We start from the raw sequence: 25,829 nt of genomic DNA, 5'->3' as shown, positions 1-25,829 counted from the left end.
GAGTAATTTCCCACCTACACTTTTTTTTTTACCTGTAGCCTTTCTTTCTGTTAATTTAAGGAATGTTGATGGTAAGAAGGATGGAGATGTTGAGATGATTGCATATTTGGTTTGTTAGAGTCAAGTTAGAGTAGTCATCACCTGGGCTATTTGAAGATGCTGTTGCTGACATTATTTTATTGACTAAATATGAAGACAACGGAAAAGGTTGTTTCATGACCTCATTTTTTTCTGACTTGTGTTTATATCTATGTGTATATATGCATACTAAATATGTATATATCTGTGTGGGCATATATATGTATAAAATAAGCTGATGTAAGTAAAAGCATATGCTTCTGTGCTTTGAGCAAGTATGGTATTCGTTTCACACTTTGTCTTTCTCTGAATTAGGTCCTAATTTGGGGGGGAGTCTTGATGAGAAATGAATTAAAACCCTGTTAAAGACCTTTTTTATTTGTGTACAAATATATAAATTTTAGATTTCATATGTTTTAATTGTACCAAATGAGAAGACTTAATGAGGAAGAACTTTGAATAGTTAATTTAATCGAACTATTGCATGTCCCCGACATGAACAAAACAAAGGGCCATTAAAAGTCTGCTTACGAAGTAAGAGAATTGCTCCATAAGGAAGGTATATGGATTTTTTTCTTGTCAGGAAACTTACCTATTCAGAGAGTTATAGTAATGAAGAAACTTGACCCTTCTTAACTGTGTCTTATTTAAGAGACTAAAAGTCTTAGAATCTCCAGTTTTCCTGTTTCTATGTAAAGGCGTTGTAAGCATTATTGTTATTTTATTAAGCTGTCTTCAGAATCAAAATTAATTTAAAGAAATAAAGTTTCTTTTTTTTTAAATCCTATATGGGAGAAAAAGAACAAAGTTTCTTTCACCGTGTAGTGTTAGGTACACACATACGATGTCTGGTCTCTTTGATCATCACTCTTTGAACAGCTCTGTAATCCTGTGCAAACATTTCTGCTCTTTCTGCTTAATATTTTGTCCAGACTCTTTCAGGTATCAGCAAAAATTTCTGGTTATGGTTATGTAAAATTTCTTGTGTTTAAATTTTTTCATTTATGCATCCACTGTAACTGTTGAGCATTTGGATTCTTTGTATGTAGGTCTGACGGTCAGACAGCCTGGATTTTCCAAGGCAGACCTGATTTCAGATATTTAATTCCAGTATACCCATAAATCATGTGTTCTGATTTTTATTTTGAAACTATGGTTTCCATAATCTTTGACATTGCTAGATTAATAGCTTTTAGTTTTCATTCATTCATTGGTCCCTCCCTGTACCTATCCTGTGCCTAGCACTGTATTATGTGCTATGAATAAGAAAAGAAATAAGAAATTTCATGCCTTTGAGCAGCTCAGGGACTGGTTGGGAAAGACACATGTAAACCAATATGATACCATCAGATAGAATGGGATAGAAACAATAATAGAGTGCTTGTCCTGTTATAAGCATATTACATGTATTAGCTCATTTAATCCTCATAACAGTCCTGGGAGGTATTATTACCTTCTTTCTGTAGATGGGGATACCAAGGCAAAGTGGTTGAGAAACTTACCAAGGTCATTCATTAAGTGGTAGAGTTGAAGTTTGAACTCAGGCAGGCTAATTCAGGAACTTATGCTCTTAGCTATTGCTCTACTGCCCAGAAGAGCAAAGACAGAGGCCACTAATTCTTCATGTGCTTCACAGAAGAGGTAGACTGTGAAGGATGAATATGAAGGCCATGCCAGGCAAGTAGGGGACAGTGGGCATGTCAGGTACAGGGAGCTGCATGTGCAGCTATAAGTTCTGAAAGGGAGTCGAGGATTTATGCTTTGGAATTCTGAGATGGTCATTATGACCAGCACATAGGATTCCTAGACTGTCTCAAGGTTTAGCAGGTAATCACAGTACAGTTTCTAGAAGTACTAGTTTGTCATAAGCTTCATTCACTATTTGGAAGAATATAGGAGCTGTTCTGTGGGATTGGCATAGGTTGGGAGGATGTCTGGAGTCCTGCCAGGGAAGTTGGGGTGCAGGGCAGGGTACCAGTTTCAGCAGGGTACACAGGATTCCTACATATAAATAAGGAAGAATTCTAATTATGTGCGATGGACAGGTTGGGAAAGTTGTAGGCAGGGCTTTTGAGAGTGGGGCAAGAGTGATCACATGTCTTACTTGCTAGTGGGAGCAGGGCTCCTGATGAATCTCCTACTCTGGTCAGCACAATCCAGAAACTGAGCAAAACTGATTAAGCAGTCATAGATCCCTGTTCATGGGGACAGGGACTGATATATTTGTAGTTCCTGATCCAGAGCTTGGTGCTTAGTAAACATTAACAGACATTTGTTAGATAAATGATTCCTTCAGCAAAAATATATTTAAAATTTTAAAAAATGGCTTTATTGATATGTAATTTACATGCTATAAAATTCACCCATTTAAAGTATACAATTCAGTGGTTTTTGGCATATTCACAACAGTCAATTTTGGAGCATTTTCATCACCTCAAAAAGAAATCCTGTACCCTTTTGCTATTACTTCCCTATTCCCCACATCCCTCCCCTCCCCTCCTTGTGATTAGACAACCACTAATCTTTCTGTCTCTATAGATTTCCCTGTTCTGGGTTTTCATATAAATGGGATCATATAGTATTTGGTCTTTTGTGGCTGGCTTCTTTCACTTAGCAGGATGTTTTCAAAATTCATCCATGTTGTGCTGTATGTCAGTGCTTCAATCCTTCTTATAGTGGAATAATGATCCCTTGTATGGATATACTACATTTGTTCATCCATTCATCCATTGATGGAGACTGGGTTGTTTCTACCTTTTGGTTATTATGAATAATGCTGCTATAAACATTCATGTACATGTTTCTGTGTGGACATACGTTTTCATTTCTCTTGGGTATTTATCTAGGAGTGAAACTGCTGGATCATATAACTCTATGTTTAATCACTTGAGGAACTGCCAGACTGTTTTCCAAAGTGGCTGGACCATTATACATTCTTATTTCATTCTTTTACTTCAATCTATTTGTGTCTTTCAATCTAGTGTGTCTCCTTTAGACAACATGTGGTTGGATCATGCTTTTTAAAATCCAATCGACAATCTCTTCCTTTTGATTGGGTTGTTTATTCATTCATATTTAATGTTATTGATATAGATTTGTCATCTTTTTGTTTTTCATGTCTCATGTCTTTTTTTTAAATTTTAATTCACCCATCTGCACACTAGTGTCTCGTGTCTTTTTTGTTCCTGTTCCCCCTTATTGCTTTTTTTGCATTGATGGAATTCTAAGGTAGCATTTTAATTTCATTAATGATTTTTTTCACTATTTTAAAAGTATTTTTTAGTAGTGTCTCAACTTGTCAGAATCAACTTTAGATTTTATAGTAGCTATATAAACCTAATAACTGTATAATTCTAGCAATATATAGAAATGTTAGTTCTATATAGTTCTATTCCCTTTTACCCTTTTTTTGTGGTATTATTGTTATATATACTGCATCTGTTGTTACAAACCAAACAATGTATTGTTATTATTTTGTAGATTTTATTATGTCATTATTTCCTTATCCCCTTACAGTTTTATTTATACCCACCTCCTTTGTGTTGTTATTGGCAGTTATACTACTGATGTATTTCCATATGATACAGACCCAGCAATACATTATATATGTATTATTTTATATAATGGCTTTTAAAATCAGTTAACAGAGAGAAAGAAGAAAAAATATACTTACCAGCGTCTGTTACAATGACATAATTACTGTTGCTCTTCCTGTGGATTTGAATCACTATGAGGGGGGAGTTACTTCCTTTCAGCATGAAGAACTTCCTTTAGTATTCTTATAAGACAGGTCTGCAAACAACGAATTCCCTCAGTTTTTGTTTATTTTGGTATGTCTTTATTTCACCTTTGTTTTTGAAAGATAGTTTTTCTGGACATAGGATTCTTGGTTGATAGGGGTTTTGTTTTTGTTTTTGAGCACGGGGTGTTATCCCATTGCCTCTGGGCTCTGTTATTTCTGCTGAGAAGTCAGCTATTAATCTTCTTGGGGTTCCCTTATATGTGATGTGTCATTTTTCTTTTGCAGCTTTCAAGATTTTCTTTCTTTCTTTTTTTTTTTTTTTGAGAGAGTCTCGCTCTGTTGCCCAGGCTAGAGTGCCGTGGCATCAGGCTAGCTCACAGCAACCTCAAACTCCTGGGCTCAAGCAATCCTACTGCCTCAGCCTCCTGAGTAGCTGGGACTACAGGCATGCGCCACCATGCCCGGCTAATTTTTTCTCTATATATTTTTAGTTGGCCATATAATTTCTTTCTATTTTTAGTAAAGACAGGGTCTCGCTCTTGCTCAGGCTGGTCTCGAACTCCTGACCTTGAGCGATCCACCTGCCTTGGCCCCCCAGAGTGCTAGGATTACAGGCGTGAGCCACCGCGCCTGGTCAAGATTTTCTAATGCTTGACTTTTATCATTTTTACCATGATGTCTCTGTAGGTCTCTTTGTTGTTTATCCTACTTGGAGTTGGGCTTTCTAGATGCATAGTTTATTGTTTTTCAACAAAGTTGGGAAGTATTGTCAATATTTGTTTGAATATTTTTTTCTTTACCTTTCTCCCTCCTCTCCTGTGGTATTCTCATTACACATAATGGTGGTGTGCTTACTGGTATCCCACATTTCTCTGAGGCTTTTTTCTTCATTCTTTTCTCTCTTTTCTTCAGTTTACATAATCTCTATTGATCTGTCTTCAAGTTTGCTAATTGTTTCTTCTGCCAGTTCAAATCTACTGTTGAGACTTATAGCATCAGTCAGGGCTCTTCAGAGAAACAGAACCAATATATATATGAAGAAATTTATTATAGGGATTGGCTCATGTGATTATAGAGGCTGAGAAGTCCCACAATCTGCTGTTTGTAAGCTGGAGAACCAGAAAGCCAGCAGTGTAATTCAATCTGAGTCCAAAGGCCTAAGAACAGGGGAGCCAATGGTGTAAGTTCCAGTCTAAGTTTGAAGGCCCAGGAAGCAGGTGTGCTGTTGTCTGAGGGCAGGATGTCCTAGCTTCCTTCACCTTTTTGATCTATTTTGGCCTTCAGTAGATGGGGAGATCTTCTTTCCTCTGTCTGCAGATTCAAGTGCGAATCTCTTCTAGAAATACCTTTACAGATGTGCCCAGAAATAATGTTTTACCAGCTCTCTGGTTATCCCTTAGCCCAGTCAAGGTGACACATAAAATTAATCATCACAAGGTCCTCTAGTGGATTTTTACTTCTGTTATTGTACCTTTCAGCTCAAGATTTTTCATGTGGTTCTTTCTTAAAATTTCTCCCTCCTTATCAGTATTCTGTATTTGATGCAACATTGTCATACCTTCCTTCAAATCTATTCTTGAGGTTTGTATCATTAAGTTTAAGTTTTCCTTTAGTTCTGTGAGTGTATTTTAATGGCTACTTTGAAATATTTTCCTCTTAAATCCGACATCTACTTGTACTCACAGGCAGTTGCCGTTGCCTGCTTGGGTTTTTTTTGTTTGTTTGTTTATTTTGGTGTATGGGTTGTATTTTCCGTTTCTTTGTACATCTCATCCTTTTTTATTGGAAACTGGACATTTTAAATAAATATATTTTAGCAATTCTGGGTACTGGGAAGTCTCCCCCTTCTTGCCCCTGTTATTATTTGCTTGTTTGTTTGTTTAGCAACTAGCTAGAGCCACAGCTCTTGGTATGCCCACAGTCACCTGGGATGATCGTTGTCATTAGTGGGGCTCTCTTCCGCTCTTTCTGAGACTCTACACACTAATTGCAAGCTGATTGTTTTATTGTTTACAACAATTCTCTGAGGCATAGATTCTGCTACAAACTAATCTAATTAAACTGTGGTTCCTCTGAAGAAATAGTTTCTGAAGTCAGTGTCTGAGGTTTGTCTGACCCCAAGAGGGCTGTTCCTAACTGCCTCCTTCTGGAGTTCCCTCCTGCAAACCAGCCTGCCCACAGTCTAGGCTGCATCTTCATAAGATCCACGATTTTCCCCATTCCCTTCACTACAACTCTCAGGCCTAAACTTCTCCATGTTCTGTTGCAAATGAATCCAGTGCTTTGGAAGAGATTTGGAGCTGTTTTATGGCTCCAGGTACGATTTCTGACCCAGGGCCCTGGAGAGGGGAGTGGGAACAATGAAAGGCTTTTGAGTGACACCCTATTTTAGGAGCAGAGCACTAGACGGTGGGGGGTAGGATGTTGAGGTTCTCTTGGCTCTGCCTCTCTGGGTGTAGAACCACAGCCTTACAAGCTCCAGGAAGGGCTACCAGGGCCCTAATAGTCTCAGTCTACTGCACCCAAGGTAGAGCCTCGGTTCCACCTGTGGGGGTTGGCTGGGATAAGGGACACCCTCCCCGTCCCCCCACCATTTCTCAACTGTACTTTTCTGGAACTTAGCATCAACAACAGGCATCTGGGAACAGCGTGAGAAAAGCTGAAGTCCTCCTTCTCCTAGGATGAAATCCCCCAGCCTGGTGCTGGGGAGCAAGGGAGCCCTGTGTTCTTGATGCCAGTAATCTGGAGTGGGGTCTCTACCTTATCTTGCTGCTCTGGGAGGGGAGAGAGAGGTAGTGGTCTTGGTTCAAAAACTATGCTCTCACCTTTCTCACTGAATTTTCATAGATTTTCTTGTATAGATGTTTCTTAATTTGTTGTTTGCCTATGGTATGATTTCTAGATGCTCTAAGTGGTTTTCTAAAAAATAATTTTCATCAGTTTTACTGGTGACTGGGTCAGCAGAACTCATGCTGTCATGCTGGAAGTCAAGCTCAATTTTTTTTTTAGGAGACAGAGTCTCTGTTGCCTAGGCTGGAATGCAGTGGGGTCATCATAGTTCACTGCAGCCTCGAACACCTGGGCTCAAGTGATTCTCCTGCCTCAGTCTCCTGAGTAGCTGGGATTACAGGCATGAGCTACCGTGCCTGGCCAAACATATTTTTTAAATGCTTTATTCATTACCTTATTTCATCAAATCTAATCAGTTGTAAGATGTACAATTATTTTAAAGTACTCTTAAGCAGAAAAAGCTATTGCTGATTAAATTATGACACACCATCATGTATAAGACTCACCTGATTTCAGTTGTTGAAATACAGGAGAAAACGTACATCTTTGAATCAATAGACTACAGCATATTCTTAGGAAAAAAGTAGTGCATGAAAAGTCATATCCTATTAGCTATAACAATATAAACTATAAACAAAGCGTTTTATTGAAAACCATGGTTCTTTCTTGTAAACAAAACAGGGAAGAAAAGTTTTTAGATTTTTTTTCCTTTACAGAATAAGCAAAGCTGCTTTCAAATAGGATATAAGGAAAATTAATAGTAAGTCTAGAACCTGAGGTATGCCACCATCACTCTGGCTTACTGAAACTGTCTACTTGTGTTGTGTGGGAGTCTCTGTGTGCCAGAAACTGTTATAACGAGGGCTGGGATGTGTTAGTGAACATGACAGAGAAAAACTCCTGCTCTATCGTAGGGGAGGACAGAGAGAGAGAGATGAAAAACAATAAATAAGAACAATTAAACAGTAAGTTGAACAGTCATCAGTGTGTTTTAAGAACTTTTTATTTTGAAATAATTTTATTTTACTTGTATAAATTTATAGGGTATAAGTATAATTTCGTTACATTGATATATTGCATTGTGGTGAACTCACAGTTTTTTGTATATTCATCACTGGAGTAACGTACATTGTATCCACTAAATAATGTCTCATTGTCCACCCTATCTTGAAATAATTTTAGATATAAATTTGCGAAAATGGTAGTGTTCCCTTATACCCCTCACCCAGCTTCCCCCAGTATTAACAACTTACATAACCAGGGTAGTACAATTTTCTAAACCAAAAATTTTGCCAAAGTTAATACAATATTATTAACTAATCTATAAACCTTATTTGAATTTTACCACTTGTCCCACTAACATCCTCCTTCTGTTCCAGGGTCTAACCCATACTCACTTTGCATTTAGTTGTCATGTCTTCTTAGTTTCTTCCATTATGGGACATTTTCTCAGCCTTTCTTTGTCTTTTATGCCTTTGGCACGTTTGAAGAGATTTAGTTAGTTATTTTGTAGAATGTCCCTTAATTTGAATTTGTCTGATGATTTTTCATGGTTAGATTGAGGTACAGTCAGCCCTCTGGCTATATGGATTCAGCCAACCGTGGATTGAAAATGTAGTTAGGTCTACAAGCAGTTGTGTCTGTACTGAATGATGCAGACTTTTTTCACTTATAATACATTTCCCTTGTATTATTAGTAATTTAGAGATGATTTAAAGTATATGAGAGGAAGTTCATAGGTTATATGCAAATACTCTGCCATTTTATATAAGGGACTTGAGCTTCTGCAGATTTTGATATCCTTAGGGGACAAGGACAACTAATTCATTTTTGTCATCAAAAGTATTATCATTATCATTAATTATTTTGTTGTTTAAATTGCCCCAGATGTAGTATTGGGAACTTCTTCAAGTTGGCTCATGGGCTTTTTGACATACCCCTGTCTTTTTTTTTCAAATTTATAGAGGTGGAATTCACATAACATGAAATTAATCATTTTAAAGTGAACAATTTAGTGACATTTAGTACATTCACAATGTTGTGCAACCACTATCTCTATCTAGTCCCCATCATTTTGGAGCAATTTTTTACTTTCTGGTGCCATAATATGCTCCAGGCTCAACTTGTATTTCTCCTACCCTAACTCTGGAAGCGAGTATTTATTTCTCCAAGAAGTCTCTAGTTGCTCTGGAGAATGGAGTCTTGGTGTGCTCGTTCCTACTATGGTATCACCACTTCTTGTCCCTCCTAAAGGACAGAGCAAGAAAATACATGTCTGTATATACACACGTCTGTATCTATTAGATATCCGCCTGCATATGTGACAGCTAAATACCATGAGTTCCTGGTGATCACTCTGATTGTAACCTAATACTACAGTGTTTGTGCTAGTGTCTGCTTTTCCTTATTGGTAACTCCTGTCTCCAAGAGTAAAAAAAAAAAACATGGCTCTTACTATCCCGGTATAGTTATTTATGCTCAATCCCAGCAATACCTACAGTAGTTTCAGAATTGGTAACTCATTCCAAGTGAAAAGTAAATTTGCTAGGATATATTTGTGCACAGTTCTTTTTGTATTTAGTCTTGTAATATGTAGTCAAATGCTATTTTCTTTCCAAAGTGACTTATTTTTTTTATCTTAGTCACTTCCTCTTCCCTGTGGTTATGTTATTTATTTATAATACACTTAGGTCCATTTATTACTGTTTGTATTCCATTTTGGGTTTCCCCCATGTCCTGTTTAATTGCAATTGTTTACATTTGCATATGTGAAACATATCTTGATTTTGAGTTAGAACTGTAAAAAAAAAAAGTATGCTGAGAGAAGTGCCTCTTCTCATTACTTTTATCCCATTTCCATTCTTCCCTTCTTTCTACCCAGTTCCCATCTATTCCTTGTAGATATTCAATCACATTATTTTCTGTTATTCTTCCTGGATTTCTTGTTGCACAAATTGAGCAGACACATGAACATTTCCTTATATCATCTTCTTTCTTATATGAAAGGTAGCATCCTATAAATACTCTTTTACCTATAGAGTATACGTATACTAGCTATACTTTTTTCATGTAACAATGTATCCTTGAAATCACTCCATATTCATCCATAGAGAGCGTCCTCATTCTTTTTTACAGCTGCAGAATACCTCATTGTGTTGGGCATGTACAGTAATTTATTCAACCGCTCTTCTCCTGGGGCATTTAGGTTTTTATTCATACACCCATTCAGTCAAATTTATTTTTAGTGCATATTTTTATTTAAGCATTGCACTGGGCCTTGGGTAATGGAAATCTAGTTTACAATCTTTTAAAAAAGTTTAGTTTTAGCCTTAGTTTTTTATCCAAAGCATGGGAAATCAGGAAGTTAATTTCTGGAAAGTCGCCACTTATGTTGTAAACATGAAGTTCTGAGGATAGAATTGATTTGATTAATATTTAGATTTAAATTACTTATTCAGGAAAAATAAATTGTATCTCTTTTACTAATGTATATTTTGTTTCCCTACTAAATATTTAGTTTTTAAAATCTAAAAATAAAAGGTAGACCAATTTTTTAGAAGCTTTATTCTATACCTTTCCGATAGGACCTGGAAAGTAACTTAAAGCAAATTGTAGTCAGTATTCATTTTTTAAAGTTTATTTTTCCAATTTAAGAAGTAGTAAATGTTCACATGCCAGGTTTTTTTTTTCCCCTCTGCAGTTGAGATGATACGATTTTCTAGCCAAGAGGATGAAGAGCTGGCATGTGAATCTATCTTCAGTTCAACAGGTTTAGATATTTATTGTCTTCAGAGCAGTTTCTGTTCTTTAAGGAATGCTTTAAGTATAACATACATATAAAAAGTGTACAGATCATAAGTGTACAGCTCTATGAGTTATCATATAGTGAGTACACCTGTAACAGACTCCAGAAGAACGTTTCAGCACTACCTGTCTTGGTGTGTACATTGGTGGGCAATTTTTGAGACATTTTAGCTAGAAGCTGGGTCAGCAAATTCTTTTTTCTAAGGAATCTTTCTCATAGTGCTTCTCTGAAAGAACCAAATCTTGGATTTCATTTCTTTATTGCAATTTGTATTTAGCGTTCCTGCCTGCCTTTTCCTCAACATTGTAGAGTGCTGTCTGTCTGCCCTTGTAATAAGTGATGGGAAAGCAAGGATGGTTAAGACAACACCACCTGCCCTTTGAAGGCGGTTACTGTTCTGAGGCAAGACGAATGATGAGAAAAAGCCGTACTACTCCTGTGTTTGTAGAGGTGTGGTGCTACAATAGCATTGAGGTAAAAACTGTTCATCCTGATAAAGCCTTCTGGAAAGGCTTCTCACACAAAGTGACATTTGAGTTCATCTGAAAGGTACCTAAGAATTTGATAGGGGGAGAAAGGTATTCCCTGCAATATCCGAGAAAGTGGTTGTTGGAATGAGCCAAGATTTGGGCAGGTGGCAGAAGGTTGAATGGTGGTAGCGTTTGGCCTGAGGGACCAGAGGTCCGGAAGCACAAGCATGGATGGAGAGGCAGAGGTGACTGAGGGGATGAGAGAGGCTAGGGGCTGGAAACTTCTGTTAGATCTAAGAGTAGGGATGGTGGCAGTGAAGGTGACAAGAGATCTAAAGGGCTAGGCAGGAGTTTGTGATGAAGAATGTCATTATTTTATTACTTTATCCTAAATTTTACTTCCTGTAAAATATCCTATCTCTTTAGACTCAAGTATATGTTTTTGGTTGATGCTGACATGGTACTTTTATGCATGTGTGTGAGCATGTCTTTTTTCTCTTATAATTTACTTACAAGGACAGCCAATTGTTTTGAACTTCAAAAACCTCAATCAGTAGACAAAACAAGTAGAAATATTATAAAACTTACTATCATGTGTATATTCAAACTTATTCTAAACTATCAGTGCCATGGGCTTCATTCATTTCTTTATATTGGAACATTCCTAACTTGTGATAATTCTTGTTTTTATACCTTTGTGGGATTTTAGAAATCTGACCAGGCTAGGAAAAAAAAAGTGAATGTCTAATGAGATCACTCATGCCAAACATGGTCAGGGTCATTGACCGAGTATTGAGTGGGGCAGGGGACCTGGTTGCCTCTCTTGACAAAATTTAAAGGCTACTTATTATCCGGTTGAGTCCTTTTTTGCAATTAAACTTGGCTTATTAGGTTAATAAGGCCTTGTGAGCTAACACTGGGCATATAGGTTTTAGTTTTTTTCATGCTGGTGTTTCCTCTCTGTAATAGGGTTCCTTATTCTCTTGTCATTACCCCGACCTAGTAGAAATATTGTAAACTTAACATTCCTTGTTAGAATCTTCTGATTTAGAAGGCCACTGAGAGTTTTCTTCTTTTGAGGTAAAGGATTTAATCTAGGATCTTGATCACTTTAGGACAGATCATCAAATATTCTTTGTGTACTCAGTTTCTTTGTGTGACCACGGTGCTGATTTTTTTTTTTTTCCTGTTCTTTTTACCCTTTGTACCTTGTTCCAAACCTCTGGGCTTGTACAGAATTTCCTCTTTTCCCTCATTTCTGTTGTATATACACAAGTTTATATCTATACTTTATAAGCAGACATGCTTATTAGAGGAAGAAAATATTCAAGTATATCGACAGTCTTCTACTTATTCAAATTAATAAAAAATACTAACCATATTCTATCTTTACTTTTTTGAATTTCAGCCTTTTCTGAATATCTTAATTTTTCTCTTTTTCAGTGCTATTCATAAATTTATATCTGTGTTTTCTGTTAACATCTGCATTGTCACTACTTGGGTACTCGGGGCCCTCTTAGGCTGTTTACTTTGTCTATTTAGCGCTCTCCCTGACATCCTTGAGAACAGCTTGCTTTCTTATCCTATTTACAACTTTCCAGACCCATCCTGGTTTTTATTTTTCTATCAGAAGGTGTGGATTTACGTGTGCCTTATGAGTCCTAGTTCCTTTCACTAGGAATTGTATTACAGACCACAAACTTGGGTGCCCGTGGACTTAGTGATGGACAGAAGTGTTGCTGTTGTTTCTTAGGAAATGGTCATTGGTTTTTCCAGTTTAACCAATCATTTTGGTGTACTCTCCTTTCCAGTTGAGGCTTCGTTGATCACTAAGACTTTGTTCTATGTTGATGAACTCCTGCTCACTAAAGATGCGTTCCAATAGGACTGGAGTTTTGTAGGGAAACTGGGTACCCTGGAACTTGTTATTTAAAGGAGAATGTGAAAAGTTTTGTGGGCCAGCAAAAGAGTTTGCCAAGTAGTTTATCTCTTTCTTTACACAGTGGCAAATGGCCAGTCATTACTTGAATTTACCCTTTTGTTTGTCCTGGCAAACTTCTATGTAAAGAAGCCTCTGTTGGCAGCTTGGTTGCTATTTCAATGTACTAAAAATTTTTTTTTTTTCTTCACAAATCCTGTGCGTGAGTTGTGGAAAAAGGAGCTAAATGTTCCAGGAAATGTAATTCTCATAAACTGGATGTCTAGTAGTTTGCTGCCATGTTAGATTTTTTCCCCTCTGCTGTGTTCTTTCATTAAGTCAGTGGAAGTTAAGCTTAAAAACTTGACCTTCAAGATTTGTGGTGTAAAGTTTCTTATTTTTGTTGCGCCTCATAATTTGCGCTTATCTCAAGTTGTCTCCTTTGTAACTCTGCAGCATTCCCCCAAATATTTCTTGTCCATTTTCTTCTTTTACTTTTAATCAGTGGTAAAGTCTCATTTGTTTGCAAACAGTTTTGCAGAGAAATACTAGGACCGATTGGACCTCCATTATTGCTATATACTGTTGCCATTTGCTGACACTTCAGGAGAAATGAGCCTATAGTTTCTAAACTGAGATTAAGCATAGGGTTGGTATTTGGGAGCAATGGAGAGAACCATTTGTTGACAGCCTTTACACTCATGGTCTTATTTGGTCCTCACAACAGCTCTGAGGAAGTAGGTGAATATTAATATCCCTATTTGACATAAAGACACTCAGGCAATTAGCAGATTACTTAATCCTGCTCTGTGGTGTAACTGGAGAGTGATAGAAACAAGGTCTGAACCCAGGGGTGTCTGACTTCATGGCTTGTACCACCTACATTGGCTCTGAGAGAATGCCCACTGTCTCCCGTGCAGTGGAGCCGTGGTACCTAAACACCAGCTCTCTTGAGGAGCTTCTGGAAATCTCTCCTTGTCTGTCACCTAATGTAACTTCTTTATATATCTTTTTCTAAATTGTATCTTTTTAGCATTTAATCATAGTCTTGCCTAATTTATGTTGCAATTTTTTTAAAAAAGTACAGTTTCAATTTAAGAAATTTAGCAGAAACCCAGTTTAGCGGGATTGTATTAGAAATAAGTTCATGGGGCCATTAGTTAAAGGATACTCCAGTCATACAAAAAATCTATTGTGTACTCTAGCAAAATTCCCTTTAAACTGAAATGTCTGTATGGTTGGTTGCTGGTATTCCTGGAAGAGGCGTGTGTTAACTTGAGTGATGGTGGTGGATCTTTGTTTTGTTACTGAGTGTAACCATTAACATGTCTTCCTAGCAAAATGTGTGTCAAAGTGTAGGGTGAATATAACCTTTTTTTGTTTGTTTGCGTTTGGTTCTAGAAATAATTGCACGTAATATTAGACTTTAGGATTTTAGGTTTATTGTTTTGATGCAGAAGAAGGTACTTTTAGGTCTCCTGGCTTTTGATTAAAATAAAACACATTATCAATGCCTATTTCCAATTTAGTAAATGTCATTAATCTTATAAATCTTCCTTTTATCATGGACCTAAAAAGCAGCCTGTTGTTAATTGTGCTCACTGAAATACCCTTGACATTGATGAAATCACAGGGGAGGATGTCATTGGCTTGACTTACATATTTTGGGCTGTAACAGAGTTGATTAAGGTAAACTTGAGGCAACTGGTAACAAATTTATAGGTAGGTAGAAAATGTAGATTTGTAGTATGGAACTTAAGCTATTTTGAAACCATTTTCTAAGAGCAAGTCATATTGAGGGTTAGGTATGTTGTGGAAATGTGTGGAATTTTTGACATCTAACACGTTTCACTATTTGGATTAAGTCATCGAGAAGATCCGGAAAGAACTCTGGAGATTACAGATGACCAGCCTTGCTCTGGAATGGTAGGATTTGGTCCCCTGTTAGAAGGGAAAGGCAGGGTGGAAGTAGAGGTTTCTTTAGATGTTGTTAATGGTTTTCTTTTCCTGAGGAGTCATGGCAGTGTTATTACTGGGGAGAAATAAGAGTCTAGAGACCTTGTTTCTCTTGGAGCTTGCTCTTTCGTCTTGGAAAAGTTCTCTTGAAACTGCTGTCCCCTCCCCCCCCCCATTCCACTTTTGATGATCACGGAGGAATTGTAAAGATTGGGAGCAGTGCTAGAAGGCAAAATGTAGGCAAACAGGATTATTATTATTATTATTAAAGGACAAGAAAGTGGATACTGCAAATTGGGGACATTTGGGGACAGATACTCATTGGGTACTTCGTGAGCATGAACACATGAAAAAGCAGCAGTGACTGCTAGCAGCCAGCAAAGATGACCTAGAATTGACTCTAAACAATGAGCTGCTTAAGCACAGAGGCCAAGCCCCTACCCCACCCTACCCCATTAAAATTTTTTAAAATTATACAGAAAGGTATAGTAGACACCTGTATTCCCATTACCCACATTTTTCATATTTACTTTTAGTCTTTCTTTTCATTTTTAATAAATAAAGCATAGCAGCCTATATTTCACCCTCAGCCCCCCTTGCCTTGACTGAGGCAAACCATATGTGTGTGGTCTTCTGGTCCATTTTTTAAGTTGATTTATGTATGTGACTGTCCATTAGTTATTTATGTGTATACATATAATATTGTGTGTTTTTTAGTATTTCTAGGGAGGAATGTACCCCAGTAGTCCCTGTTCTACCATTTTTGCTGATGTCACTGTGTAGTCATTTTTTACATCATTCTGTTCCCTAGTTCCTAGCAAGATTCTGGTCCAAATTCTTCTAAACTGGTTATTGTATAGTGTTTTCATTCTTATTCACTCAGAAGCTTGACTTTTAGGACTTAGGTTGCATACATGGTAGATAACATTTGGGACACAATGCTAAAACCCCTGTATTGCTTTTATCAGTCTGTTGAACATCCACATTGTGTTCCTCGTTTTCAGAGTTTAGTTACATTTAGTTCTTTGTGTCCAGTAATGGGAATTTTATTGTTAGTTGATTTTCATTAAGTCCAGATTATTCCATGATCATCTAACCAGTTGCTTGACTATGGATACTTTAAAAATAAACATTATTTCTTTCTTTCTACAGTTAGGGTGATCATATAGTTTACTGTCCAAACTAGGGCACTTGAGAGTAAAGGGAGCACTGTTAACAATTATGCTGGGATAACAGGTGTAAACTGGAACTGTCCTAGGCAAAGACGTTTTTGTGGTCACCCTGTTAATGAAGTGAAAGACAATGGTAGAAAATGGCCATGTTCAGAAGGAACAGGGGACTCGGATACTGGTGAACTGGGAAACGATGCTCTCCGAGATCTAGAACCATCATTCAGAATCACTGTGAGCCTCTGTACCTGAGAGAGTGCCAGATGCAGAGAATTAATCACACCTGCGAAACCAGCACAGTTGCAGTTAATGCTTTCAGATGCAAATACACACAAACAGCCAGTGAGAGAGGGCAAGTGTTCCCTGAGGGGGTGGCAAGCAATTGCAGAGGCAGTAATGAAAGGAAGTTACCTCTTAGTGAGCTGATTAAGATCTAGAAGCTTAATAAACCCTCTTCTCAAGAGAAATGAGCTTTGCCCTTTCTGACCTTAGAGTCAGGTAACTGTATCAGAAATCTAGGATTAAAAATAAAGCAGAAATAGGGCACTTAATTGTCCTCCTATCACCTGCCTTAAGGGACGTTTCTTCCCCTATGTGAATTGTGTTCCTTTGGTGTATTTTCCAGAAGCTAATGTGCTCAACTGTGGTAGAGTAATTGAACAGTGACTTTCTTGGTCTTAGTGCTTAGTGCAGTAGTGCTACTGCAATAACAATTTGATCTTGAGGGAAATTTACTAATCCTAGCTATAGGGTATTAGTGACTTATTAGTATACTGTCTTTGATTCCCATCGCTTCTTTTTCTCTTTTCAGCTTACTGAACTTATTCAATTCACCTGGTGTTTATTGAGCATGTACTAAGTGCTGATAGGTGACATCCTTGCTATCATAGAGCCTATTTACAGATATGCTAAGCAAGGGCAGGGATTAACACAGTCATAGTTGAGCAGCTAGATAGACTAAGCTATTTCAGATAGGGATGAATCTTGATGTAGAACAAGCCAACATGATGGGGAGTGACTGGGGTGGGAATGAGGGCTGCTTAGATGCCTGTAGTCAGAGGGCCTCTCTGAGGAGGTGACAGTTGAATTGAGGCCCGAATGGTAAGAAGCCAGAGAAGGATAGTGAAGAGGAGCCCTACCAGTAGAATAGCAAGTATAAAAGTCCTGAGGCAAGAATGAGCGAGGCATGTTAAAAGGACATGGAGAATGTCAGTGTGGATAAAACATAGTAGGAGACAGGGAATGTAGGGAGTGTTGCAGATGACGTTGGAAAAGTAGGTAGGATCAGATCGTATTGGCCTGAGAGACTTTGATGACACCTTTGGATTTTGTTCCTCAATGGGAAGCTACTGGGAAGTTTTATGCCAAGACTGTGGCATAATGTGATTTACAGTGTTCAGAGAGCCCTCTGCCGCTAAGGAGGCAAAAGTGGAAATAGGGCAATTCCATTAGAGACTTTTCCATTAGGTGAGACAGGTCATTGGCATGGATAGGGTGGTAGTGGATGGATTCACCTGTGTTTTTGAGGTGGGCCTGGCCATGTGCTGACGTGCCAAATAGGAGGTGAGGGAATAGAGCCATCAAGGATGGTTCTTACGTTTGGATCTGAGAGGCTGGATGGATGGTGGTGGGGATCGTAGGAGAGGAACACGTCTTAGAGGTGGGCATCAAGAGTTCTGTGATAAATTTGAGATGTGTGGGTCACAGATGCATACGTTTTGGTATTATTGGCATATAGATGAAATTGAAAGCTGTGGGAATGGACGAGATGCCCTAGAGGGTAGGTGCAGTCTACCACTGAGAGGTCAAGTAGAGGGAAAGAGGCAGGTAGTAGGAGGGATGTGATGAAATTGTGTTGCTAAAGAAATCAGTTGAGGTCTGTGTTTCAAGAAGGGGAAAGGTGTTTAATCACATAGAACGTGGCTGAGGATGTTGTGTAAGATGAGGACAGACCACTTTTATTTACAACTCTAAATTTCTTGTCCTGACATCTCTGGAGTCTCCAGAATCTAGCTTATCTTCATTTTCTAAGGTCCCACTGTCTTGTTACGTAATATTAACCGCAAATTGTTGGCCTTCTTTGTTTTTGCTATAACCTCCACAGGAACCAGAATATTCCTCCCCCAACCCTCTTTGCCAGAGCCTTACCTGTTCTCTAGGTTCTAGCTTAAATGCCCTGGTGCTCTCATGATCTGTAGCTGTCCCTTTGACCTTCGTGGAGACTACTTGCCTGCATGTCACCTGTGCACCACGATGGCAAATAGCAGGTCTTAGAAGCCAGTACAGAAGTCCCCTCAGCCTCCTGTCGACATCTCCCAGGGTGCCGCGTCCTGCTGCCTCTTCATTCCCTTCTTTCAACACCCTCAGTACCCCTGGGTGCTTTGATCATGAGTTGCTCATGTTTGTTTCTTCTGGTACCCCTATTAAGCAAAGTGGACCTTTTGTGTCTGTTGTCTGGATCAATAATATTAATGCATATTATTGCTATCTGTTCATGTGTTGTGTGATTTTTAAATTAAATTTTTGTTAAAGTGAAAATATGCTCATTGTTAAAAAAAATCTAATAATACCGAAAGATTGTAGTGAACGTCTGGAGCTTCATTTTTCTGTACTCTCTGAGTGTCATTTCCCAGAAGGAGCTATTTTCAACTTTTTTGACTGTTCTTTTTGATATTTGCCATATTTCTAAATTATATACATATACTGCTATTTCTTGATTTTTTTTTTTTTTTGGTTTTAGACATCATCTGTGGACTTCCTAATGCTTATGAAAATTTACCTCTTATTCCCTCTTCCCTTCTCATTCTTCCAACATAGTCACATCACAATTTTTAGCTAAGTTATTATTCTGTGTTTATATTATTGTGACTAAGTAAGAATATCTCACTTTTGAGTCAAGTATTGTACCTTTCCTAAAAACTTTTTGTTTTTTCTGGTGTTAATCATTCTTTCATTCTTCTCTTGTATACTTTTCTGTGTGTCTATTTTTTCCCCAGTTGCTTCCTTAGATATGCCCTATGTCTATCTGTAGTTCTTTCCACATGCTCTAATATACTAGATGACCTATTGATTTTATTTTCTTTCCAGCTAGTTTGCTCTTGAAGCTCTGTCCTTCTCCAGTTGGGACTGGTGTCATTCTAGGCCTCTTGTAGAGCTGTCCTTCTGGGACTGCCCTCCCCATTGTCCTAGGAGTCCCCTTCGTCTCCCTCTTGGGATCCCCTGTTTTCTGGGTTCCCAGTTTGTCTCTTTCTTGACTTATATCTTTGCTTTGCTGCAACATATTCTCCAGTAGCTTCCTAAATGGGTATGTGTTCAAATATTTTATTATTCTAGATTCACACTTGGTTGATGGCTGGTCAAAGAATTTTAGGTTGAAAAGTGTGTTTCCTCTGAATTTTTAAGACATGCCTTCACTGTCTTCTAGCAGCCACTGCTTCTAGCTGCACGTCTTCTAGTGGCTATTGAGATGAACCCTATATTCTTTGTATATTACTTGTTCTCTTTAGGAACTTTTAAAATTTATTTTATATTCTTCTTTGTCTCTCTTTTTTTGTCTTTATTATACTGGCTATAAACTCCAGTACAGAGTTGAATAGAAGTGACAAGAGTAGACTTCCTGGCCTTGTTCCCATTAAGTCTAATGTGAATTACACGTTTTTTAATAGATACCCTTTAGCATGTTGAGGAAGTTCCCAGCATGGAACTAGGAACTTCCTAATTTATTGATAGTTTTTTTTTCTTTTAAATCACGAATGTTAGATTTTGTCAAATGCTTTTAATACATCTGTTGAAATTTTCATGTGGTTTTTGTCCTTTATTCAATTAATACAGTATTTTATATTAATTGATTTCTGATGTTAAATCAACCATGAATTCACTACCATCTGAGTCTGGATTTTTTTGTGTGGGAAGACTTTTACAAAGAACTAACTTCGGGTTTTATTGATTTTTCTCTATAAAGTTGGGAAGAACTAGCATCATGGAAATATCTATTTATTCAGATCTTTGATTTCTTTCAGCAAAGTTCTATAGTTTTATGCATATAGATCCCTGTACATATTTTGTTAGATTTATACCTAAGTATTTTAATTTTGGGGGTGCTGATGTAAATGGTATTATATTTTTAGTTTGAATTCTAGTTCATTGCTGACATAAAAGAAAGCAATTGTTTTTGTATAGTGTATGTTGTAACCTTGTATCATGCAACTTTGCTATAATTACTCATTAGTTCTAGGAGTTTTTTTTGTTAATCCTTTGGGATTTTCTATGTAGCTAGTCATGTCATCTGCAAAGACAGTTTTATTTCTTCCTTTCCAATCTGTATACCTTTTGTTTCCTTTTCTTGGTTTATTGCATTAGCTAGGTCTTCCAGCACAATGTTAAATAGGAGTAGTGAGAACAGACGTCCTTGCCGTGTTCCTGATCTTAGTGGAAAAGCATCCAGTTTCCCATCACATTAGGTGCGATGTTACCTGTAGGTTTTTTGTAGATATTCTTTATTAAGTTAAGGAAGTTTCTCTGTTTTCCTAGTTTGTGGACAGCCATTTCTTTTTCATATATTTTCTACTAATTTTTCTCTCTTTCCTTCTGTGCACATTTAATGATATCTCATACTCTGAGGTTCTGTTCAGTTTTCTTCAATCTTTTTTCTCTCTATTCTTTAGATTGAGCGATTTCTGTTAAGCTAGCATCAAGTTTGCTGATTCTTTCTTCTGTTGGTCTGTCATCTGAAACCAGATGTTGAGCCTCTCCGGAGAAATTTTCATTTTAGTTGTCATAACAACTCCACAATTTCCATTTTGTTTTATATTTGCTAGTCTCTATTCACTGAGTCAGTTTCATCACATTTTCCTTTAATTCTTTAACTTTGGTTTTATTAGTTCTCTAACTTATTTATAGTAGCTGTTTTGAAGTCGTCTTCTGTTAAGCCCAGCATCTGGGAGCACTTAGAGACGATTTCTATTGACCGCCTTTAATTTTTCTCCCCTTAGTTATGGTCACACTTTCTTTTGTCTTTGCCTGTCTTATAAATTTTTCTTGACTGCTGTATATTTTAGATAATATATTGATGCAGCTCTGGATTCTTACTTTTTACCCCTAAAGGTGGTGGTGGTTGTTCTGTTTGCTCATTTGTGTAAGTGACTGGGCTAGACTGGGTCTCCAAAGTCTGTCCCTCCCATAGTATCTGACTACTGATGTCTCTACATTTTTAATTTTTTAAAAATATTTTAATTTTTTTAGAGATAGGGTCTCAATGTGTTGCCCAGGCTGGACTCAAACTCCTGGCCTCAGCCTCCTGAGTAGCTGGGATTACAGGTACATGCTCTGTATGCTTTGGTTTTGATTTTGTTTTTATTTTTAAGCCTGGTTTCCTAGAGAGGTTGCTCCTGTGTCTGCGTAGGATGGTGTTCAGCCACAGATTGCTCAGACATCTCAAGCCAGTAAAGCCCCTCCCTGCTGATGGAGCTGGTGGACTTGGAGCACATCAGACTGCAGGCTGTTTTCTTACTTTCCTCTGGTCTCTGTTGGCCAGGCGTGTGTGGGTGGCGTGGGCCCATTCTGGTCTCTGCTGTGCATGCTTGTGGCCTCCAGTCAACCTGGGGTATGTGAAGAGTTTTTAAGCCCCCTACAGCTGTCTCACCTCCTGGAACTTCCTGTTAAGTCTGGCTGGTCAGCCTGTCCACTGCTTGCCTCAAGTAGAACAGCAGCCTCAGGGTAGCAGAGCCTCAGGCCCTCACTGTTTGTTTGCTCTGAGATTGCTGCTTAGACCAACAATACTCCAAATCTAATGAGTTCCCTCTGGCAGTGGCCTGCCCCACCCTTGTTAAACTTCTGAAGTGACAAAGCTAGGGAGGAATGAGGGCAGCAACTGGCAAGAAAGTCACAGACTTGTTCCTATCCAAAGTTCAGCCGTTTTCACGAATAAACACTTCTCAGTTTGTTGAATGACTTTGGTTGATTTCCAGAGCACTGAAATGGTTGTTTTTGACTTTTTTGACCAGCTTTACAGTTGCTTTTTGGGGAGAGGATCTGTGGGCTTCCTCAGTCTGTTCTGCCAGAAGTTAGATGTCCTCTGGGCATTTTTAGAATGTTCCCCCAGGTGGTTCTGAGAGTCATCCAGGGTCGAGAACTATTACACCTGGGCCTCTGCAAGCTGGACATTATATTGAAGCAGGCTTAGGAAACCAAGCTTAAAAATAAAAACAAATCAAAACCAAAGTGTAGAGAGTATGTACCTGTAATCCCAGCTACTCGGGGGACACGGAAAATTACGTCAAGGTAGTCTTTGCCATATTGACTTTTTTTTTTTTTAAAGTCTTTAATGTCTCAGGTATTATAAATAAGGACCTAATTTTAAAACAAGACCTAAAGAGAGTCCTGGCCAGCAGCCTTTCTTGTTTATATATTAGAGTTGGCAGATTTAGCCCTTGGACTTGGTATGGTATTATTTTATGTTCAGCTTAGTTGGCTAGCATGCATTTCCTGAAACAGACTCCCAATCTCGTGTTTCCAGGTTGGAAAGATTCTTAAAGCAGTACATGTGCTGTGCTAGAGGTTGTCTGGAGTCTGTGCTTGATGTATTCTTAACTCTGAAAGGATATTATTCATGGATGACATATTAGAGGAGACTAAATTGAGAACATTGGGTTATTACAGAACATTAGCTAACTGATTTTTTTTTGTGTGTGCTGCTTTAGAAGATTACCAATCAGTTTTGGGGATATAAGTAATTGTCCAGTTCTAGACCCATTGTATAAATAAGAATTACAATGGATACAATAGATAAAGATACATTGGACTCTTAAACCAGTAGTGGACAAGAATAGCATAAAAAAGAGACGAATAGATCAGTCCTACTTAATAGAATACAAATGCATAGAAATCTTAAATATCGGACTAATGAACTAAATTTAGTCGTCAGAGCAATTTTCTTTCATTTTTCTGGATTAGTGGTTCTCAAATGTGATCCAAGGACCTGCAGGGATTTCTAGACCCTCTCAGGAGTTTAATGAAGTCAAGATTATTTTTATAATAATACTGAAATGTTATTTGGTTATTTGCCTCTTTCATTCTTATAAAGAAATAGTGGGGCCGGGCACAGTGGCTCAGGCCTGTAATCCTAGCACTCTGGGAGGCTGAGGCGGGCAGATCATTTGAGCCCAGGAGTTCTAGACCAACCTGAGTAAGAGTGAGACCCTGTCTCTACTAAAAACGTAGAAAGCAATTAGCTGGACAACTAAAAATATATAGAAAAAATTAACTGGGCGTGGTGGCGCATGCCTGTAGTCCCAGCTACTTGGGAGGCTGAAGCAGGAGGATCACTTGAGCGCAGGAGTTTGAGGTTGCTATGAGCTAGGCTGACACCTTGGCTCTAGCCCGGGCAACAGAGTGAGACTGTTTCAAAAAAAGAAAAAAAAAAAAAAAAAAAAAAGAAAAAAGAAAAGAAATAGTAGAAGCAGATATGAGAATTTAGTTGTATTCTATTAAACCAGATATTAAAGAGATTTGAGTAGATGTCATTCTTTTCGCTAATTTTTTTTTTTAGAAAATAGTGATTTGTAAAATGAAATATGTTATTTGTGCTAACATGTAATAGGTTTTTAAATGAATTTAAAATAATGTTTATAAGTTCATTGGTTTCAATTTCCAATATAGAAGATATTGATAGATATAATTCACACAAACAAAAGGTCTTTGGGGTCTTCTAATTTTGAAGAATATTAAAGGAGACCAAAAAGTATAAGAACTACTATACTACACGCACCATATACTGTCGACTAAAGAAAAAAAAATCAGGCTCTTAAAGAATGAAGGTTAATTTGATTGAGAGGTCTTGCTGAGGTCTATGGACTGAGGCCTGTAGCCCCAGAGCAGTTCTGTGAGAGGCTCCTGCACGGTATTTCAGCCTACTGCTTAGATACAGGTGGTGGGGGTTTAGTACAAGCAAAATCACATCAGATGTGCTTGGAAGTTACACTGAAGCAGAATCACACCAAGTTTGGGTGTGAGAGTGCACCTGGTTATAGATTAGAGGCATAGTCACTATCCCCCTCAGATGTTATTTTATGTACAGAAAGTGGCAAGGACTAGGTAATTTATCCTTTGAGGAATATAGTGACTCAGGTAAGAGACGTGGGGCACTGTGTTCTATCCTGTTTTGTCTTCAAAGCATTCTTCCAGAGAGCTGCATTTTGTTACAAAGTCAAGGGTTCAGACAGAAATGAACAAACATGGCTTCTTAAGTTTGCTATTGTACTTTGTCTCACAATACTGTATATATTAATACATATCTCCTTTACAACATGTGACTGAGGCTGGGCATGATGGTTCACGCCTGTAATCCCAGCTCTTTGGGAGGCTGAGGAGGAGGATAGCTTGAAGACAGGAGTTTGAGACCAGGCTGGGCAACATATCAAAACCCTGTCTCTACAAAAAAATTTTAAATATTAGTGGGTGTGGTGACATGCACCCGTAGTCCTACCTACTCAGGAGGCTGAGACAGGAGGAATGCTTTACTTGAGCCCAGGAGTTCAAGGCTGCAGTGAGCTAAGATTGCACCACTGCACTCCAACCTGGCTGACAGAGCGAGACCCTGTTTCTAAAAAGTAAATAAATAAATATGATTGACTTCATACTGTGCATATTGTATAACCTACGTTTTTTACTTAATATGTCATAAATATTTCTCATACTGTAAATTTTAGTGGGTCCCTAATACCCCATTATATAATTATCAAAATTAACTTAATCTTATAAATAATGGTATAATAAATTTTGTACATATTATCGATCTATTTTTTAGAATTTTTAAAATTTTACTAATTTTATTTTTTTTAGACACTCTTGAAGCTCTGACTTGAGGGGGATGGGTTGGAACATGGACAATATATATAACCTGAACTTTTGTACCCCCATAATAAGCTGAAATAAAAAAAAAAATAAAAGAGATGGAGTCTCACTCTTTTACCCAGGCTGGAGTGCAGTGGCATGGTCATCGCTCACTGCAGCCCCAAATTCCTGGGCTCAGGGGATCCTCCTGCCTTAGCCTCCCAAATAGCTGGGACTACAGGTGGGTGCCTCCATGCCTGGCTAATTTTTTTTTTTTTTAATTTAAGAGGATTTGCCTAATTTCACTGGTACTCTGTAAGGCAATGACATTTAGGGAAAAAAGAGACTAAAATATGATTCCTGTTGTGCAGAGAAGAATTAACATGGCAGGTCTGAGACCACTTATCAGAAAGGCTAGCTGGGTTGGTCCTTAGCTGGCATCTGGGAACTTGCCTGGAAAAGGCTGTTAAAAAACTTTTTCTACATGAGGAGAGTGGCTCGTTGTGCCTAAATTATTTGTACAAGCCATGTGGTTTATGCAGAACTCCTGCTTTCCTTATTGGAGTCTGAAATTTTGTGCTAGGCAGAGGGTGCCTACATGACCAGACACCAGTAACAGCCTTGGGCATTGAGTCTCTGATGAGCTTCCCTGGCAGATGACACTTTGCACATGTTGTTGACACTCATTGCTGAAGGAATTAAGTGTGTCCTATACTACTCCACTGGGAGAAGACTCTCAGAAGCTTGTACCTGGTTTCCTCCAGACTTCTATCCATGTGTCTTTTCCGTTTGCTGATACAACTATATGCTGAGTCCTGTGAATCCTTCTAGAGTCACTGAACCTGGAGGTGGTTTGGGGAACTCCAGACACACATGCTGTCAAGAAACTCACAGTTGAACAGGGAAAAAGAGATATGTATATAATGATAGTACAGTATAGTAGATATAAAACAGGAGTGCAATTAACAAGATAAAGAGGAGCTAAACAGAGGACAGCGGTCAGAGAGAGCTTCCAGGAGAGATAACCAAAAGTATTGTGAAGGACGAATGGGATTCAAGTGAAAAAGAGAAG

The 25,829-nt window shown here is 38.1% G+C and overlaps 1 protein-coding gene across 5 annotated transcripts in view; it reads left to right on the top strand.

The window, feature by feature from the left end:
• Positions 1 to 25,829, top strand: part of MGAT4A (alpha-1,3-mannosyl-glycoprotein 4-beta-N-acetylglucosaminyltransferase A) — a 100,979-nt gene that overhangs the window by 5,468 nt on the left and 69,682 nt on the right. The gene's annotated exons all lie outside the window — the stretch shown is intronic.

This window comes from Lemur catta, chromosome 4, assembly GCF_020740605.2.
Source record: "Lemur catta isolate mLemCat1 chromosome 4, mLemCat1.pri, whole genome shotgun sequence".
Taxonomy (NCBI): Eukaryota; Metazoa; Chordata; class Mammalia; order Primates; family Lemuridae; genus Lemur; species Lemur catta.
This window is presented reverse-complemented; position numbering and strand designations above follow the sequence as displayed.